General features: G+C 42.1%; 1 protein-coding gene across 1 annotated transcript in view; it reads left to right on the top strand.

The window, feature by feature from the left end:
• The first annotated feature begins 2,634 nt into the window (after window positions 1-2,634).
• The window catches only part of LOC308087946 (phospholipid-transporting ATPase ID-like), a 62,826-nt gene continuing 52,960 nt past the window's right edge, over window positions 2,635-12,500 (top strand). Inside the window, exon 1 of the mRNA XM_080432201.1 lies at window positions 2,635-2,732. The gene's annotated coding sequence lies outside the window, so the exon portion shown is untranslated. The remainder of the gene's footprint in view (window positions 2,733-12,500) is intronic.

Here is a 12,500-nt window from a genome sequence, read left to right as displayed (position 1 = left end):
CCCCTTCAGCCAATCAGCAGTTCACCAGTCTAATGTGACGTCAACGGGGCTTTTGAGACAGCCAAGCCCAAAATGGGTTGCCTTATTCGGGTACATGGGTGTCACTGGCCACCCCTACCGGTTCTCTAAATTTTTATTTTTAAATAGGCTTTGTCATGATTAATTGACCACATATATGAAGTTAAACAACTAAATTCTATCCAAACGATATCTTATAAGTAAATTCCGTGCCTCAAAATAGAAGTTAGAGAGCTTTTTGAAGTCAAAAAATCGCGGAGATTATAGCGGACAGAAAAAGATGGCTGCCGTTCGTGTTTTGGGCTCACTCGAACTCGCCACCTGATTGGCCAACTGTCGCTGTCAATCACAGAACGATGTGCGACGACGCTGATAGGCTCGGTTAGCTGGTAATTCCACTAGAAACCCCCACAATGGGCTATCAGGCCAGACTCACTCCTGGAATCAAATAGAAATTAGATTTCCGGAGGGAGGGTTTACCAGGCTAACCTGTATGTGGCGGCAGCTACAACAGTACAGTACTACAACTGACAGAGACAGACTCCAAGAGACAACAGAGACAGACACACACCATAGACAACATAACAACACCGTCCAATGCACACCTCAGGATGCTACCCCAGCTCAGGGGTCTTGCTGTCCCCAGCGACCCATTCACCCAAAACAAAGTCCTGGAGGTGCTGCGGCAAACATTTCTTTCTCTGTCCTGGTGACTCTGTTGTCTCATGGTGAGCGATAGCCAATGGGTCTGTGCTCCTCCACCCAGATCTCCTCTGTGTCCGCGAAAGGCCAGTAAGTTGCCAGCCAGTCCCAGTGGATGAATACCTTGCAGCCCCCCTACCAGCTGCCTGCACCTGGCTTCCCCAGACCAGTCCACTTATACTGCAAAGCTTTGGTGACACTCACTTCTTGTGCGCCCAGGCCCTTGTCACTGGAATCGGGGGCCATGAAGAATTGTCTTCCTGGGTCAGTGAAGGCTTCTCACAGTTGCTGGAATGCTGTGAGGCACACCTTGTCCCACTGGAAAGTCTGCCCCTTGTGCTGTGTGTTAGGTGGCGGTTGGAATCGCCACAGTAATAAGACGCCATGCTCAGGGAACTCCGCAGCGCTATGTTCTGGAGTTGGACGTTTTTTGTTGGGTCAGTGGCACCACTTACCACAGGGCACATGAATGACGTCATGTTACGCCACAGGAGGTGACACTGAGTGGAGGCGGAGGGCTACATGGTGAAGGGCGTGGAACAGGGGTCCCCAATTATTATTTTTTTGATGACCCAAAATATGTATTTAGTGTATCCCCGGGACTACTAACTGTGACTGGCATTTTTTGTTGTTGTTGTAAAAAATTATAAAAACACATTTATGTGGAATGGTTATTGTAAAAAATATACCGGTGAAAGATTATAGGCTATATCAAAAATAACTTTTGTTTAATAAAAAAGTTTCACAACATGACTTAAACATTTTAATGTAATACATTAATAATAATAATGATAATGATAATAATAATAATAATGACCACAATCAAATCTTCAGTTGCTATTTGTAGTTACTTAAGGACCACTTTACCCATTTTCAACCTATCTTCATTAATTGGTCCTCACTAATGTTCGTGATAAAATGTTACCATATTATAATGAGCATAATTTAGCGAGGACCGAGGACCAATTATATGAAGATATGAAGTCGTCCTTTATGTTAAGGAGTGCCTGCTGTGTGCTTGTGTAGTGCGTGCGTGTGCGCGTGCGTGCATGCAACACAGCATTTTGATTTCCTTTCTTTGGTCTTCAGGAAATTACACGTGAGATTTGGCAGTAAGAAGAGACAAGAGAGCTGTAGAAATGGACTCTCGTGCGGGAGACCCGCGGGTTCGAATCCTCTTGGGTAAAAGACATGCAAGTGACGGATTGCAACAGAAACAAAAGAGGTGGTGTGTGTGTGTGTGTGTGTGTGTGTGTGTGTGTGTGTGTGTCTACGAGAGGGGAAGTCCAAGTTGCATGAGACATCGCAGGGGAGGAGCCGAGACTGAGAGAGAAGGAAAGGGACCGTGTTGTGTGTTTGCAGTGGTGGAAAAAGTACTCCACTTTTTTACTTAAGTAAAAGTATCAATACTGCAGTGTAGAAATACTCACAAGTAAAAGTCCGGAATTCAAAATTTACTTGAGTAAAAGTACAAAATCATCGACATCAAAATATGCTTAAAGTACCAAAAGTAAAAGTAGGCTACTCAATGTGCAGAATGTCCCATTTCACATTTTCATAATGTATAAAACAATATTTTGAAAATAGCAGATCTACAAGCTCACAATGCACATGTATTGTCGCGATTGATGCAGTGTGTGTGTGGTGAGTGTGCCTTGCATTGCATGTGTGCATGCCTGTGAGTGCGTGTGAGTGTGTGTGTGTGTGTGTGTGTGTGTGTGTGTGTGTGTGTGTGTGTGTGTGTGTGTGTGTGTGTGTGTGTGTGTGTGTGTGTGTGTGTGTGTGTGTGTGTGTGTGTGGGCTGTCCACGGGCCACCAGAATGAGGGAGGAGTAGTAGGAGAGAGGAGGGAGGGAGGGAGGGGTGGATGATGATGTATGTTCAGGAGGAGGAGGTTGGAGCGGAGGAGGTTGGAGGGAAACCGTTCACTTCTTGTTTTGATACTTCTTGGATCTTCCATCAGAGAACAACATAATCCTGGACATTCTCTGTAGACACACTTACAGCCAGCAGGTAAGAACTAGTGGACAAATGGTCTCTGACTCTGGGTGGTGGACTTAGATCAGTCCCATTTCGGAGGAGAGAACGGGGGGAAAGGAGGAGCAGGAGACGGTTAGTTAAGAATGGAGAGAACGGGCTAAGGAAGGAGGAGCAGCAGGAGTAGAGGAGGAGGTTTAATAGAGAAAGAAAGTGAAGATAACAGTAGAGAGAGCGACAGAAAGTCAGTGTGCAGCGTCTCTCCTCGTCTCTCCTCCCCTGAGGGGTTGGTTTGCGTCGCGCGCCGCAAAAATATCAGACCTACAAGCTCACTAGCTTGTAGGTCTGATATTTTTGCGAGCTAGTCCGGTGCACACAACTGTTTTGCCCTTTAATACTCGGCTGAGGAGAAGGCTTGGACTTTTGTTGTGGAGCTGAAGGTGAAGCGACGACTGTAGCTGCTGCTGCTGGCAAATTGAGACTTTAAGCCTGCTTTTGTTTTGTTGCCTTCATTCATTTAAGTGAGAGTTTTGCACACAGAGTTTGTCTTTCTATCAAAAAAACCCGATTTATCTGTAGCCTAAAGTTTAAACCATTCAGGATTATGCTTGTCTACTGTATAGGATAGGTTCTAAACTTCACGAGGCATTAGCAAAATAATGAAAAAGTGCAGGCTACAATTATAGCCTATTATGTAATTATTCATATTGATAATTACATATCAATTACATCATACATCTTTTCATAGCCTACTAGAGAATTTCAGCATACTCAGGTGAATTTTTATCTGGATGGATTTTTGGTGACGATATAATATTGTAGGCAGTGTATATCAACAGCCTATGTATTTCTTTGTTATTTTAATTTGTCAAATTATGTATTGTGTTAGCGTGTGTGCGCGCGCGCGTGTGTGTGTGTGTGCGCGCGCGTGCGCGGGTTCGTTCGTGCGTGCGTGTGCGTGTGTGGGGCGGGGGGGAGGCACTGTAGTCTCTAGGCTGATGGCTACTCACTCATGCAGCTCAGTCATGTTGCTATATGATTGGTTAATTGATTTGACAGCTTCAAGGTTCAAGGATTCTTTATTGCTATGTTCTTGTGTACAGGTAGGCTGCATGAGAGTAAAATTCTCCTTCAGTGTTTAAGTCTTCAATTCAGTTGTTTTCTGATTGGCATATAGATAAGAACAGGAAGAAATCTAAATAGCTAGTTTATAAACATCAAATAGTCACATTTGTGACGTGTTATGAGCTTGTAGATCTGTTATGTTCACTATTTTTGTACATACGTACAGCAAAGTATAAAATAGGGTGTTTCAGAAGGTAATGTTTGCGATGACAGCTACCAGTATGCACTGATAGTAGCCTCTAAATATACCTACTGATGGCACTGGTGAGAAAATGTCTTATCATTGCAATTGCTTTGTGCTCCTCATGTCAGCCCCCCTCACTCTCTCTACTCAATATCATTATGTGTCTCTGTCTGCTTTTCCAGTGATGTCCACCCAATATGTAGCAAACCTTACAACAATATCATCACTATTCTGGCACTATATGCTGACATTTGGCTAAGTACAGTAAGTAGCCGTGGGAACCAATGGTTCCAGTGCCTATCTCCTGTTTGCCATGATGTACAAGTAGGCTACATGTACATTAATGATGCTAGTATGTTGCAAAATCCAACCCTTGATGCTGTCTGCCAAGCAGTGAGGCATTGGGTACCATACCATTGTTATAGTCTCCTTTGGTATGACTCGGCCAGGGATTGAACCCTGGCCACTGAGCTGGTGACATCAGGCTATTGTACCTGTATCCTTTTTTGAGAGAGAGAGAGAGAGAGAGAGAGAGAGAGAGAGAGAGAGAGAGAGAGAGAGAGAGAGAGAGGAGATGATGATATGCAGCAAAGTGTCGCGATTCGGATTCGAACCCGGGCCAGCTGTTTATGTGGTACTGTATGTGCTTGTGCTTACCATGTGAGACAGTGAGGTGAGGTAACACTTCCTATGAAGCCCGTGCCTATAATGCATTATAAATACATAATGCACTATAATCCGCTTATAACACTGCATAATGATAATAGCCATATACATTAATACCTTATGGACACTGGAGCCTTTTTATTTGCTGATGGATTATAATGCATACTTGACCTTAATGTCATTATGAAACACTTTATAACATGTTATGATTATTGTTGTAAAGCAACAGTATTTATTTGAGTGCGTATATCGTATTACACAGTGTTATAAGCAGATTCTAAATGCATTATAAGTATGTTTATAATGCATCACAGAATGCTTTCCACATTCCCACACATTGAGTCTCATTGGTTATTAATATTCCTAATTATATGCTACTGTGTTATTCATTTAGCATGCTATTGAAACCTAATGAAAGTCTGTGATGGGTTCAAAATCTTTGGTTCAACGTAGGTCAAAATTGCAGATTCATTAACCCATTAATACCTGGAACGCATCTGTGTCACTTTATATTTATTTGGCTATTTGAAAATAGCAGATATACAAGCTCATAGCGCTGCACCGAGTGCCGCGCTACGAGCTTGTAGATCTGCTATTTTTGAAAAATCGTGAAAAAAATGTTTCGATTTTTCCCCCAAAAAATGTTAGGATTTTTAAAGAATCGCCTCAGTTCTTAATGGGTTAATTGCAGCGGGGGGGGGGGGGGGTGGTCCTTGTTGGATATTGATACTGTATGTCCCCGTCCCGTGCCGAAGTGGCTGAGCCACCACGTATGAGCCCCTGGGGAGATGCTGAATCGAAATGTCAGGGTTTTTTTATCCGGTAAGATGAGAGGCGGACCACTTATTCTGGCTTCATAGCTGCAGAGGTCACGTGAATAATTCAGCGGCTGATTGTTCGGAGCTTTTGGTGTGCTCAAAGTGCAGCCGTTGTGTCTGCTGTCAAAAGGGTCACCCGTGTGGTCACCCTGACTGTGACCTTGCTTGACTGCAGCTCCCTTCACTCTGTGCCGGCATCCTGTTGTGGTGAACGAGGCACGCGTGGGAGAACATGAGGAACATGTCAGCACCTGCCTGGCCTCTCAAACCATGAGCTGTATGCAGGAAGTAAGGTTGTTGCAAGAACTTGTTGTAAAATAAATGCTATATCTGTTTGTTAGTATGCTGTAATTTGATTTTAGCTAATGTCAACCCATTAAGCGCACTACGTCAGTAATATCACCATGGACTAATGTTGCTCACTGATTTCACTATATTTGTCACTTGTTTATATTTCAAATAGGGAAACCATTGACTATACAAGTATAATGTTTGAGTTCAACAGCTTTAATAGTTAGAGTTCAGTGGACTCAAAATGTGAGCCCAGAATGGAAATGATTAGGGTTCTTAACGACATGGACCCTAACGTCTGTATTCTGGGGTGAAGATTAGGCGTAAATGTAGATCTACAAGCTCACAACGGGTCACAACGCAGCGTGTCGTGAGCTTGTATATCAGCAACCCTGAAGAGATTTGATGTAGAGGGACAAAAGGAGCCGACCAAGTGTAGAGCCCGAGTACCCCGTCAACTATATAGGGTTTCAATGGTTAAAAAGCATAATTGACTCAAAATAAATATTATTTTCCCAGGAGCCACATTGACACAGTGAGTCAACTTATAGTAAGCTCTGCTGACATTAAAAGGAAATAGGAGCGATTCTTTGCAGTGACTGACTTCTCTGTTGTGACCACAAGTTGACACACTAAATGTACTCATTCACTCTGAGACTTCTCAGGAAGCTAATGTTAAAGTTAATGAGTGATCCAGTACTGTCTGTGGCTCAACCACATGCATCCTAGTGTCCCTGTTCTGGGCATGTCATGATAGGCGAACATTCAGCGAAAATAGGCAAATATACGGTGAAAACAGACGATCTCAAACAGTTTCATGTTAAAGACTCCCAAATATGTATTAAGTTGCTGACCTCTATTTGATCTGAAGAGTCATTGTTATCCATTCCAACTCCTAGGTGGTGAAATAATTGTGACATGAATCTGTTCCGCATTCTCATTTCCTCTATTATTTCATGAAACAGGAATTGTCTAAACTTGCGGGAATTAGATATGTTCATGAAAATGGCTGGAATTGTTTGTCTTATGTGTACTGTAGTAGAGTATATAATCTATTTCTAAATAGAGTGTTGTGTTAGTTGGAGCCTGATTTGGGCTCAGATTAGAGATAATATTTTCAATATGATGATACATCTCAAGGGGTTTATCCTTTCAATAAAGGTACTATATAATACAAAAAGGTGTGCTTTACAAGGTAAACACAGGGGTGGGTTGAACTCATCACATAGTGTATGTACATACTGTATGCAGTAGTTTTAGAAAACCTAGAGAAAGTGAAGCAGTAATGCATTCATTAACCGCATGGCATCCCTATTTCGGGCACAAAAAAAAAATATCTACAAGTTTGCAATGTGCCACAATGCGTCACTTCGTTTAGTTTTGTGAGCTTGTTGATTGGCTATTTTAGCTAATTTTGCCCCGATGAAGACCTTCCGAGTTCAAAACATGTTGGCAGTTGCCTTTTTTTTTATCCCACGATTTTGTAACCCCATTTTTTTACAACCAGTTTCAATTGTCTATGTAATCCTGGGCACTACACTCCCTCTGACAAACCTAGGGAGGCCAGGGCTGAGCTCATGCCTCCTTCAATGCACGAGAGCCAACTGACCTTCTTGTCACCTGACAGGGGAGAGTTTCCCCGATTGGACGTAGCACGTGGAAGGAACACGTTATTCCAACCAGTTCCTTTCCCCTCCATCAGGCGCCCCGGCTGGCCAGGGTTAGGCAGTATAGTGACCAGGATTACTGCATGTTTTTGTGAGGTAGGGGACACGGGGAGAACATGCAAACTCCTGAGTTCCCGGATCGTCTTGTTCCTGTTTAATCCGTGAGCACCATTGACACTTTTTACTATAGTTACCTTTTTTATCTCCTGTGAGCACCTGGTTGTTCTTGTTTTTTTCTGGCTATTTTATCTATTTGTCATATAGAGCAAAGTATACAGGGCTAATCATGCTGCATGTGTTTTATTATTCGTCTTCCAGTCTATTTCCCCCCAGCGTGGCTCTGCAAGAGTCTAGCCTCCCATAAGAGGGTCTGTCTGTGTCTCTGGAGCTAATCTCACAAACCGCTGGTTAAAGGGGCTCTAATCACACTGAAACGCCAAATGTGGAGTCATACATCATACAGTAGATCATTGGTTCTCAAAGTGGGGTCCGGGGACCCCCAGGGGTCCTTGAGGGGGTTCCAGGGGGTCCCCAGCAAAATGTGTTAATTTAGCATCACAATCATTTTAACCACTTTAACCTTTTATACTTTGGCTATTAAAAAATAGCAGATATACAAGCTCACGGTGCCGCGCTATGAGCTTGTAGATCTGCTATTTTTGAAAAATCGTGAAAATGTGTGCAAATCTTTGAATATATATATTTTTCAAACCGAACATTTGTAACTCAAATCTTTGCTTCTGGGGGGTCCCTGGAACAAAATATTTTGAGATGGGGGTCCGCGGCCAAATACATATCATTTTGGGGGTCCTTGACATGAAAAAGTTTGAGAACCACTGCAGTAGATATGCCATCGACTGATGTCATATAGATGACTGACGTCAAAGGCTGCTCAGATGAAGTCCGATGCAATACTAATTTCTACATGTTCTATCTATACTTGTTGAGGCGTGTCTTCCTCCCCATAATGGCAGGATGTTGAACTGTCAATTTTCAAACATTTCGAAGCTTTCTACTATAGCAAACAGAGCAGATCCACAAGCGTGTAGCTCTGCTCTTGTAGATTGGCCGTTTCCGCCATTTGTCGTATGACAAAGTATATAGGGCTTAAGTGGTTAACATTCCTGACTAATGAAAGTGCAAATATGTCTTTGGGAATATACAGTAGTGGAGCCTGAGAGGTGCCATATAGCCCAGCAGGAGCTCCCTACAGTCAGAGGCTGTATGTAAACATGTGTACCTGATTCATACATGCATTTGGACAGCAGGGATAATGTGGTGTGTAACAAACTCAATCAGAAGTTTTGCTTTGTTTAAAGGTGATCTAAGTGATATTTTGGGGGGAAAAGTTAAAGCTCTATAATAATTTCTAAAGTGTTCAGTAACAGGTTCTCCCCGTCTATCCAGCTCTTTAGTGAGCAGAATACGTTTGATAATGATAGTTATCATATCTTTATTTATATAGCACTTTTCATGCATCGAAATGCAGCTCAAAGTGCTGTACAAGTACAGCACAGCAAAAATCTAAACAGATGAAAAACAATACAGCAAAAACAGATGAAAACAACAACAAAACAGCAGCAACATCTAGGTGCTGAGCAATACATCTCATAAGATGCTACAGTAGTTAAAAAAAGTTAAAAGTTAAAAAAGTTAAAAAGGTGGGTTATCAGTTTAAAGATGTTGACTGTGCTTGCCTCCCTGATTTCTTGAGGTAATGTGTTCCGCAGATTAGGGGCACAACTGATGAATGCAGCATCCATGAGATAGGCTGGGCCCATACCATGTAGTGCTTTAAAAACAAGAAGCAACATTTTTAAGTCGGCTAAATGAAACAGGGAGCCAATGTAAAGTAGCCAGCCCAAGACTGGGGTGATATAATGCTCACGTCTTCTGGTTCTTGCTAGAAGTCTAGCTGCAGAGTTCTGAATTAATTGCAGTCTCTGTAGGGATATCTTGGGGCAGGTTGGGACACAGATGTTATCCAATCAGGAGAGAGAACCCATTTATCAGCTTCAATTTTATAGTGTTGCAGTTCCAATTGTGTCCTCTCATGTTTGTTTGTCTGTGTCATCCCTTCCAATTTCACTTCTTTATCCTGCATTCTGCATGAGTTCTCTCTCCTGATTGAGACCCGTAGAGATGGGGATGCCCCTGTTATTGTAAAAACACTCTAGCAATGATTACTATGGGAATATAGAGCTAAACACTTATTCTAACAACAGCACAACTCCTGTTTTAACACATGCCAACTGATGGATATACGTAGCTGACGTTTAGGCTCCACACCAGTTTTTTTCACTGATTCAGGATGTGGTGATGCAGCAGAGAGCGAGCAAAGGCTGCAAGAAGAGATGCGACCACACACGTCCCACTCAAACCACCCATGCCTTATCCTCCAACCATTGGCCACGTTCAGCTTTCATGTTGAACATTTAGGGGGCAGGTGTCATTTAGGTCACAATTTGATGAAAGTTTTGACTCGTTATTGTAGGCTATTGTAGGTTCAACCTCAAGCATAGCCAAACCGTTCATTCTAGGTCAACCGTTGACCCAGAATCAACGTTTGGCTCAACACAAACTTTCACAGATGCCGAGGTTCTTCCTAAGTTAAACATTTACACACTGCCACAGTGATGAATGCAAAGTACTACGTAAATTCATTATCATATATAAATGCAAATGAATGACCGGGTCCAGAGGGGAGATATCAAAAGCAAAGTCGTGGACCCCCCATCCCCCCATCCCCTCCAGCCTCCAGCAAATCCAACCCTTGGTGCTAATTATAGCCAGTGGTTTGATAAGACAAGTACCTGTTGATAGACATACCAGTCTAGGGTGGATTACATGCGACACAGTAAAATCCTCGATGTTAATTTAACTCAGAGAGTGTATAAAATGTGGTTACATTGTGTGCACTTACTGAGTTACTAATGAAATGAACACATTAAGACTGAGGAGGATTTTACCGTGTCGTTTTGTGAACATTCTCTGGCTCTTTCTCTTGCACACTTTTATTTTGAATACCTGACTTCCTCCAGCCTCCCTCTAAGAAACCAGGCTGCAATGAGTTACACAAACTCTGTTTGCTATTAAACGAAACACGCATGGGCCAAGAACCTTGCCTAGGGGCATCCCAAAGCACATAATATCTTCTCATTTGTTAGGCTGATTGGTAGGCCTTTTTTCTTCTTGTGTGATGTTGGTATGAAAACAAAGTAAGATGATCCTGTTTCAATCCATCAACAAAACAAAACAAAACCCGAATAACCCTTTTGATGAACAGGAGATATATAGACAATTCTTGATAAAAACAAACACTAACACTATCACTTAAATACATGTAAACACATGTGACCCCGGTCAGTGAAGTATATAGGGTTTAAGTGGTTAAAAAACGACATTAAAATACTGCACATTTCCTGAGGATAACACATTAAAGCAGTACTTCTCAAGGCCCCCTTACAGTATGTATAAGGAAATATTACACAGCCCCCAAAGGGGACGTAGCTGCCTGTTAGCATTACACCCTCTAAACCTCTAATGGTGCTATATAGCACCTATCTTTAAAGGTGCCATATAGCACCTTTAAAGATAGAACCATTAGAGGCTGCTCCCCTATGAGTATGAGCCGAAGAACCACTTTTAGTGGTACTCCATTTCTGTTTAGTGTGTATACGGTATACATATATATATGTATATATATTTTTTTTGGTTCTTTATTTACCCAGGGTAGTAGCTGACCACAAGTGCTCATACATACATACATACATACATACATACATACATACATACATACATACATACATACATACATACATACATACATACATACATACATACATACATACATACATACATACATACATACATACATACATACATACATACATAATAGCCGATCTACAAGCCTGTGAGCTTGTAGATCTTCTATTTTGCACTACACAATTGTATGACAAAATGTGACATTTTAAGTAAAACATATGAAAAAACGCACAATTAATAGATTAATCAAAAAAAGTAATGGATAGAATAATCATATAATATATGTTATTTATTTCATTCTGTTAATATTACTCTTGTTACTACTCTTATTTATTATCTTATTTTCCATACACATTGATCTCCTTTGTGTGGGTTTGGGGTGGGTTTGTGGGGTTGATTTATAGTTTACTCATATGTTTCATTTTCTTTTTGTATCTCTTTGACCAACAAAGAAACCTTCCTCCAATGACACATTCAGTGGGGATTTCAAGCTATTATAAACTACAGCCTTTCTCTTCCTGCAAAGTTAAGTTAGCACGCTGACATAGAAGCCATTGTACTTACACAAAATGTGAAACCTTGTTTGAAATGACCATGATTGGGGGAAGGTTTCTGAACTGTCCACAGGCTCACCTGTAAGCCGTTCCTATAAATGTCCTCTGGCTTTACCTTGAACATTTCACTGGAATTAAGATTATACTTAATGTGGTGAAAAGTTCAGTAGACTCACTTAGTCCCAGTGTTATACATGGGTTAGGCTGCTCTATAGAGAGTGCCAAAAATCCTGAAGGGGGCGTCAACAAGTGTCTTTTGGTAGCTGCGGACATCTTTGAGGGGTAAAAACCAGGTTGACTTAACATTGCCCAATGCCTCGCCCCCGCAGGCTGATTTTCCCCTTCTGCTGGTGACGACACGTTGGCACGCTTAATAGCGAGTCTGATATCATGTCTAGAGGGGCGGGTTCAAAATCTCCGCAGAATAATTCCGCCGGATCCTATTGGTTCACCGATCTGTCCGTCAGCCCCCGCCCCGCCCGCGCCCCTCCTCCTTCCCAATTTGGAGCATTGAGAGCCCTGACGTCACAACATTTGGAGCGACGCCCACTGCACTCTGGTTGGTTGGGGAAATGAAACACTTCCTATTCCAGAAACGTCAACAGGCTGGTCCAGGCTCTTATTTTTGAGCAAAACTAAAAAATAAAAGCATGGAGATCGAGGCTATACATGGGTAGACATGTGTGTGTGTCTGTCTGTCTGTCTGTCTGTCTGTCTGTCTGTCTGTCTGTCTG

The sequence above is a fragment of the Gymnoscopelus braueri genome, assembly GCF_963280865.1.
Source record: "Gymnoscopelus braueri genome assembly, chromosome: 7".
Taxonomy (NCBI): Eukaryota; Metazoa; Chordata; class Actinopteri; order Myctophiformes; family Myctophidae; genus Gymnoscopelus; species Gymnoscopelus braueri.
This window is presented reverse-complemented; position numbering and strand designations above follow the sequence as displayed.